Source organism: Fukomys damarensis, unplaced genomic scaffold (genome assembly GCF_012274545.1).
Source record: "Fukomys damarensis isolate Sample0158 unplaced genomic scaffold, DMR_v1.0_HiC HiC_scaffold_33, whole genome shotgun sequence".
In the NCBI taxonomy this organism is placed as follows: Eukaryota; Metazoa; Chordata; class Mammalia; order Rodentia; family Bathyergidae; genus Fukomys; species Fukomys damarensis.
In genome coordinates, this window is record NW_022900945.1 from 34296646 (window position 1) to 34305257 (window position 8612).

The window sequence follows — 8612 nt, forward strand, 5'->3', positions numbered from 1 at the left end:
TTTGCACTCCCACCAACAATGGAGAAGGGTTCCTTTCTCCCCACAACCCCGCCAACATTTATTATTGTGTGATTTCTTGATAGCAGCCATTCTTTGTGGGGTGAGGTGGAATCTCAGTGTTGTTTTCATCTGCATCTCTCGAATGACCAGTGATGTGGAACATTTTTTCATATATTTACTTGCTGCTTTTACTTCTTTGTCTGAGAAATGTCTGTTCATTTCAGATGCCCATTTTTGAATTGGGTTTATATTTGGGGGGGCTGATTGTTTTGAGTTCTTATATATTCCAGATAATAGTCCTTTGTCTGAGGAACAGCTGGTAAATCTTTTTTCTCACATTGTCATTATTTCTTAGCTCTGTTGGTGGTTTCTCTTGCAATGCAGAAGCTTTTTAATAGGAGATCTCAGTTTTTTTTGTTTTTTTTGGTACTAGAGATCAAACTCGGGTCCTTGTGCTTATGAGGCAGATGGCAGAACCACTGAGTTAAATTCCGGGCCTTTCCTAGTTGTTGATTCTTTGTGCAAGTTCCCAATGCTGCTGAGGATTTATTCATAGTCTTTTCCTATGCCAATGTCTTCGAGAGTTCTACCTAATTTATTTTCCAGCAAGTTTAGTGTTTCTGTTTTGATATTAGATCTTTAATGTGCTTGGATTTTAGTTTAGTGCATGGTGAAATATAGGGATCTAGTTTTAATCTTTGGCAAGTTAAAAGCCAGTATTTCCAAAACCATTTATTAAAGAGGCTATCTTTCCTCCACTGAGGATTATTGGCTCCTCTGTCAAAGATGAGGTAGCTGAGTACATCTGGAGTTGTTTGTCCATCTTCTAATCTATTCCATTGATCCTTGGGTCTGTTTCTTTGCCAGTATCATGCTGTTTTTAATCACAGCAGCTTTGTAGTATAGTTTCAAGTTGGGGATTGCGATACCCCCTGCCATGTCTCTCTGTTGACTAGAATGGCTTTTGCTATTTTAGGTCTCTTCTTATTCCAAATGAATTTTTGAATTGTTTTCTCTAGTTCTGTGAAAAACATTGTTGGGATTGCAATATGGATTCCATTGAATCTCTACAGCAGTTTTGGAAGTGTGGCCATTTTCACTATGTTGATTCTTCCTACCCACGAGCAAGGGATATCTTTCTACTTTCTTATATCCCCTTTGATCTCTTTTTTCAGAGTGCTGTGGTTTTCAGTGTAGAGGTCTTTTGTCTCCTTCATTAGAGTGATTCCTAGATATTTCATTTTTGGGTGCTATTGTGAAAGAAATCACAATCATTTATTTCCTTGCTCACATGTTTTAGCTTTTCCATTGGAAACACTTTCAGTTGGCTCTTGTATTTCTTTAACATGCTAACACATATATTTTCTTATTTTCTGACACTTCCACACTTAACTTGTATAGTATTTATATTTTCTTTTTAATTGAAAAATAGATATCAAAGAGATAATGAATGAAAGAATTCAGGAATACTCATTTCACCCTCAAATATGCTGTTGCTTTTAATGCAAAACTCTTCTTTGTAGATATTTTTGTTTTATTTCTTTTTTAAATCATCAGAATACAAAAATCATTGGTAACAACATAAAATTAACACAATAAAATAAGGTGGATAAACTATAGAATTCAGGAATACTGATGAATCTGATAGGCTTTTTATTGAGTTTGGATAAAATCTACTAACTCGTTCTAGCTTGGAATGTTTACTCTGTTGCTGACCATTCATACCCTGATATACTTTAACAATTGACACAGAGCAGTAGCTTCTGTTTTCAAATCTTCCTTGACTTTCTGGTACTGAGCAAATAGAGGATAAAGGGCTCTAAATGGACTAGAGTGTTGGGAGAGACAACTTCTGCTTTGGGGAGGCGAGAAGCAGGAAGGATACAAGATAAGCCTGAGTCATGTTTTAGTTTACGGCCAGAAAATAAGTGCTTAAAACACAGCAGAAACCAAAACAAAACAACACCACCACCGAAGGTGTCACAACTAATTTTTGTAGCTCATGTATTTCTAGTCAAGATGTCAGCTCGGGCAGGGCATGGTGGCGCATGCCTGTAATCCCAGCATTCGGGAGGCTGAGGCAGGAGGATCGTTGTGAGTTTGAGACCAGCCTGAGCTACATAGTGAGTTCCAGATCAGTCTCAACTACATAGTGAGACCCTGTCTCAAAAAAAAGAAAAAGATGTCAGCTCAGGCGGTTCCCCTTTGAAGGGATTGCAGAGTCCACTTCCAAGCTCATTCACATAAGGGAGCTGTCAAGAGACTGCGGTTCTTCTTTCTATGGGGGGCTTTTTACTCTAGGGTAATTTGAACATAGGAGGTTGGTTCTTTTGGAGTAAGTGGTATGTGTGTGTGTGTGTGTGTGTGTGTGTGTGTGTGTGTGTGTGTAAGAGAGAAATAGAGATAGAGAGACTGAGTTCTAAAAGGCTTTTTATAATTAATCTTGGAAATGATATACAATTACTTTACCTATTCTATTCATTAGACAACTCTACCCCAAATTCAAGGGGAAGAAAATTAGTTTCTACTTCTTGAAGAGAAGAATATTGAAGAATTCATAAACAGATTTTTAAAATTACTTCAAGAATTTCTAGTGTCCTCTGATTTTTTGAACAAACCAAATTTTGAAATTAAGTCATTTTTCTAGGAAAGATTTAAAGAAAGTTTAGCTATGAATACAAAGTATTATTCTCTTTCATTTCTTACCACTCAGGCTTTGTTTATATAGCATAAAATAGAATGAAAATTTAATGATTCTTCAACTAATTGATCAAAGCAGTCACATTAAATTTAGTAGGCTTTTATATAGATAATTTACCATCTTATATGATACTAGAAAAGCTATCTAGTTTGAACTTTTACTTAGTTTCATTGGAAAGGTTTATTCTTCATTGGAATAGTATCTTTTAAAAAACAGAAATTCTCAAATGCATGACATGTAAAATAATGGTGTTTACAAAAGACTTTAACTTCACACTAAGTGTTTTCATATAAAATATCTCAAAACAAACATCCTGGGTATCTGAGATCCAGTAAACCAAAAGGGGAATACTTCCTTGGAGTCCTAGTCCCAGTTTAGCTGAAAAATCATGTATTCAACTATAAGTAACATTGTATTTATCAGAGTATTTCATACGTGGTTTTGTCAGGCTACTCCAGAGAAACTGAATCAATAGGATATATATGTGGCATTTACATTATATAGAATAATATATTAATAATTATTAATGTCTCACTTGATGATAGAGGTTGAGCAGTCCAAAGCAAGGGCTACTGATAGCATTCATTCAGGGCTGAGTCTGAATGCAGGTGAGTGTTCTGGCTCAGTGTCAGCCCGAAAAGATCCAGGAAGAGAGAAATCATTCAACTTCCTCAGCTTGTTGTTTTATTCAGGCATTTAATGAATTGGGTGCTCCCAGTGCACACTGGGGAGGGAAATCTACTTTCCTCAGTGTATTCATTCACATGTTAATTTCATTGAACACCCTTGCAGACATATCCAGGATAATGTTTGACCAAACTTCTGAGCACCTTGTGGCCCAATCAAGTTTTCGCATAGAATTAACCATAGTATTCGGCCCCCCAGCTCTTTCATCCCTGTGCTTTCACAAGATATTACTGAGACTCAAATCCCAAGTGTCTAGGAGATACTCACTGGGAAGATGAAGTGCTATAATCTACAAAGAAGACAACACATAGTGAACAGCAGCACACACTCTAGAGTCCACGAACAACAATAACACATTCAAATGTCTACTTCATTTTAGCCCAGCCCTTGCTTAATGTGGCAGAATGCAACAACCAAGTCAGGTGTGCTTGGTTGAAATGACATAGAATTATGCCTGGTATTCCCCAAGTGCCTCCCAGAGAGCTGTGGTTGTTAAATGATATCTAAGGAACATGTAGGACAGTTGACATGCACACAGTGCTGCATGATTATTTGCTGTACAATAAAGCAGATGATTTTACTCTACCATTGTTTAATAGTATCATACGATATAATATGAATTTGAAGTTCACTAAGTCATTATCAAATAAGTCCCACATTTCTTGTAGTATCAAGGTTCTCTTCCCAAGGATGTTACATAACTCCCTCTCTTAATAGGGTTGTAAGACTCTAACATGTTATGAAACACTCTAAGATGTTATATCAGTTAGTGTTCACTAGAGGAATAAATTTAATGTGAAATACACACACACACACACACACATATATAGATGATATATAAAGAATTTACTAAGTAGGCTTATAATAGCTGCCTGAAGAACCTGGGTGGAAGAATGCAAACTCGTTGAATATATGGTAGAGTGTTGGAGTATCCCATGGAAAGTCAAAGGCCTGGAGTTCACCCCAGAGTCTTACATAAGTCTATATTAGAAAGTTGAAGGCTGAATAGTCTGCACTGGAAGCCTGAAGGAAATGGACAAAAATGTCCAAAGGGGACCACGAAGACCAGTGTTCCTCCCAAGAAGCAAAAGGGAAGACTTTCTTCTTATTTCCCTTTTAATTCCATCCAGGCTACAAGTCTATTGGTTGGTAAAAGCCACATTCAGGAAGAGACTTCCCTCCTTACTTTGCAGCCTGCATGTCAATCATCCATTGGCACCAGAAGTGCGCTCCACTAATGCACTAGGCATTTCTTAATCCATTCTAGTGAACATCACAGTTAACTATTCCAGATGTCATGCCTCTCTCCTGTCACTGATTTTCACCTGGTTGATGTACATGTAAGTTTTTGGTTGGTTTTCAAGTGGACTCTTTTGACTGGCTGATACCCATATTATATATGCTATATATTTTGACTATCACTTTTGTACTAAATATACTAGAATACAATAATTTCAATCTAAATAAATCATGAAAAGATGAGGTATTTCACAGGTTTCCAATAGTGCTCCTCAGAATCTTTAAGGTTTCATGGAAGAGTATAAAATATATTGGAAAAAACAGTGTTTTCTTCATTCTCCTCTCTCATACTAACTCTGTAACATGAAAAATGAAGTCTCTCTGTTTCTCTCTCTCTCTCTGTCTACATTTATTTTCTGATACCAGATATGTAGAGGATATTTCCTACTCAATGTAATCCTGACACTATGTGCCTGGAGATTACACACCCAGCCATCACCTCGCACAGGTTGAAGGCTCAGTCCCACAAGGCTACCCTTCACTTTGGATTCCAATCACAAGCTCCAAGTTGTGGTCTATGCTTCTGACTGACAGACTGTAAATTGACATTTCCCCCAAACCTCTTGATGGGTTTGGTTGATTTTAGAGAGCGGCTCACACAACTCACAGAAATACTTTACATATGCTTTCCAATTTCTTTAAAATGTTATTATAAAAGGGACAGATAAGTAGCGAAATGCAGAAGATGGATCAAGATATGTGGCAAGGACCTCTGAGCTCTTGAGGTCTACTGCATTTCTAGGGGCTTAATGATCCAGAAGCTCCCTATACCCAATCCTTTTGGGTCTTTATGAAGACTTCATTACAAATCCATTGCCTTTTCATGACTGTCTTTTAGAAGTGTGGCAAAAAAATATAGTGAATACTGATGCCCAGTGCCATCCAACAAAAAGGCAAACTCATAAAAACATCAAGGTGTTCTCATCCTCCTTTCAATGGACATGACACTATGTGACTTCTGGTTCTTCCTTAAAGGCATAATGACCATGAAAGTAAATGTTTTCAATCAATTTGGGACTTCAAGGAATCCATGGCGGCACAACTACAGACATGAAAGAGGACTTCTAGAACTGCTTCAGAAATTGGCAAGAACAGTGTTTGCTTTGCAGCACCTATACTAAAATTGGAAAAATACAGAGATTAGCATGACCCCTGTGCAAGGATGACATGCAAATTCGTGAAGCAGTCCATATTTTTTTTAAAAAAGGAAAGATATTTGCAAGAACAATGAGATAAATGTATTCAAATCGGGGGGAGTCTTCTGAGGGGGAACTAATGAAAATTTGTTCTTTCCTGTAAAATTGTCTTAAATTAAAATATTTAGTGTACAGTATTTTCATGTGTCCTAGTGTGTATGTGCGTGTATCACGGTATTACAAAGACACCAGAGGACGTGGTGGAACAGATGAAGGTGAAACGGTGGATGACGGAGAAGGTGGTAGATAAGAAGTGTCATGTTTGTTGCTTCAATTTCAGTCCTTCTGGTTTTGGCTCCTTTGAGTATTGGTTTTATGCAAACTTTCACATGAAATGAAATTTTCTATTGCAAGAATTAGAAAATTAGGGAATAAAAAGATCAAGATGCAATATGTACACGTACAGATATCCCAAGATGAGTGTATTTATTATGTATCACAAGGAAAGTCAGGTAGAGACAAAGGTACCAAATATCTATAGTAAGGTCTGAATAGTTGCAGAATGGTGGGCTATACCTGGATTCTGAAGTTTCAGTAGAGTCATTACAGAGAAAGCAAAGAAGACACCACATATATTGAGTTTCTAGAATCCTAAAAATATATGAAGTGAAAAGCTACTGAAAAAAATTCTGAACAAAAATAACTGTATCCACGTGCTTGTGGGTTTTTACTGCCATAAGGGTATTTTTATTTCCCTTCTCAAAGTTACTCAGATTCCAAGTTCGTGAACACAATATGGAGTTAAAATATGTAAGTGCTTGAATTCTCAAAGTACCTTGCATCTAAGAGCAAACCATAACATTGCTTAAATGTGTGTGCATGTACGCCCGTACACATTTTCATTAAACTTATGCTTTTAGCCACATTCCACTTGGCAAGATCAAAGTGAATAATAGCTACAAGCTTAAAAGAAAAAATAGTAAAAAGAACTTAACTAGCTTTTTGAGAAAAGATAAATAAGACCTCCTAAGCCACTCTAAGGATTTACATGCCCTTTGATGTGCATGCTAGCTTTTCTTCTCTCTGAGTCTATTTACTCACTTCCTGCACAAAGATAAATATTGCAATTGTGCACGACGTAAACATTGGAAATCTGTGTTTACATTTATGTTTCCAAATGAATATGCTAATAGTGTTTAATCAGCAGTGACACTGCTTCATATCAATGTTTTTTGTAGCGTACATTCTTAGTGATAATGTTGTGAGAGCCAAAATTTCCCCCACATCAACACTTGGAGACAATCCCAGTTTTTGAAACAGCCACTGATTCCAACATATGAAAAAATCCTTTAATCTTCCTCAGGATTATTTCTGTTTTCAGGAAGCATTAAGAATCGCCTTTGTTTCCTTAAGGGGTGGCTATGGGGACTTAACAGATTTGCTTTTGCAGCAGTCCAGAGGTTTCTACATTCCAAATGAGCTCACAGGCTGACCAGGGGAATCTGCAGGAGTTGAGTTCCAAGCTGATGCAATGGGGAATCAATGACTGCAGGCTGCTTTAAGTTTGATTTGGAGACACTCTATGGAGAAAGCCAGCAGCACACTGGCCAGAAAAGCAGTAAACACAGCAGTTGAGTGAAAGGGTCATGACCAGCTTTTAGTCATGAACTTACAAAAAAGGGTTCTAACCTGCTAATAGTCAGGATAAAGGAGGCAATGGAATTGATGAGCTTCTGAATTTAAACAAAAGACGTACATTGTAGACCAAGCTGCAAGCCCTTGCAGCACAACCTTCTCTCTCCCCACAAAAAGGCAAGAAGAACCATCCCAGATTTTTACCTTGTTTTACAATATAGTAGTATTTCTTCTTTGTGTGTGTTCAAAGTGGGGAATCCTTCTCTTTCAGTGAATCTGTGAGAGCATTGCTTGTTTTTCACAGAAACCTGACATACTCTCAAAGAAGTCCACCATCTGGAAAACAACCTACACTTTGCATTTCAACCTTGTTAAATTGTATCCAGATTTTTTCTAACACTGCTTCCCTCACAAGACATAAAACATTTTTGTTCTTAAACACTTAGGAGAGGTACACTGCTTGAGATGTACAGATAGCTTTCATTAGTGCAAATGGGAGTTACGCTTCTGCACCAGGAGAGAATAAAGCCTGCAGATTTTAAATTATGTTTGATGCAAATCTTCCAGATAGAATAAATTATGAGGAATGCTTAGGGGGGAAAGATCTAAATATTCCCTAAAGCCATAGCCTAATAGCAAAGCAATACTTCTGAGTAAAGGAAGTGGAGCCAACTGTAATGGCTTTGCTGCTATCACCATGTTAAGTAGTTGATATTGACTCTTGAAAATTCTTATTGAATTAGTGCTGCACTTGAATTCCCAAGGATTTGGGAGATAGTTCTCAATCTTGAAAAGCACACTAAAATGGATTCAGTCTGGTTTAGGTCTCAAGACCATTTTTCTTAAATTCAATAAATTTCCAATCAGCAAGAACCAAACCAATGAGATCTCTAGGTCTGTTTTGTAACAACCCTTTCTGAAGGTACTGTTTTCTATACTTTTCATTTGGGGGTATAGTGTTTACTTTCTCATTTTAAAAGTATTTACAGTTTATTTTGCTTTCAGAATTATTGCCAACTACTCATTTTATGACACAGCTCTTAAGTTCTTGTTATAAAATGTGTTGTATATTATTTGAGACTTTTTGCTTTGAGAATTTTTGCCCCACCCCTTTGGTTCAGACAGCTTTTTAATCTCTTAGTATCTGGTGTTCA

At 37.0% G+C, this 8612-nt stretch overlaps 1 non-coding gene across 1 annotated transcript; it reads left to right on the forward strand.

The window, feature by feature from the left end:
- The first annotated feature begins 5781 nt into the window (after nt 1-5781).
- LOC117284100 lies at nt 5782-5884 on the forward strand. Its single transcript, XR_004515171.1, has one exon. It is a non-coding gene; the product is annotated as a U6 spliceosomal RNA (small nuclear RNA).
- Nucleotides 5885-8612: the final 2728 nt, after the last annotated feature.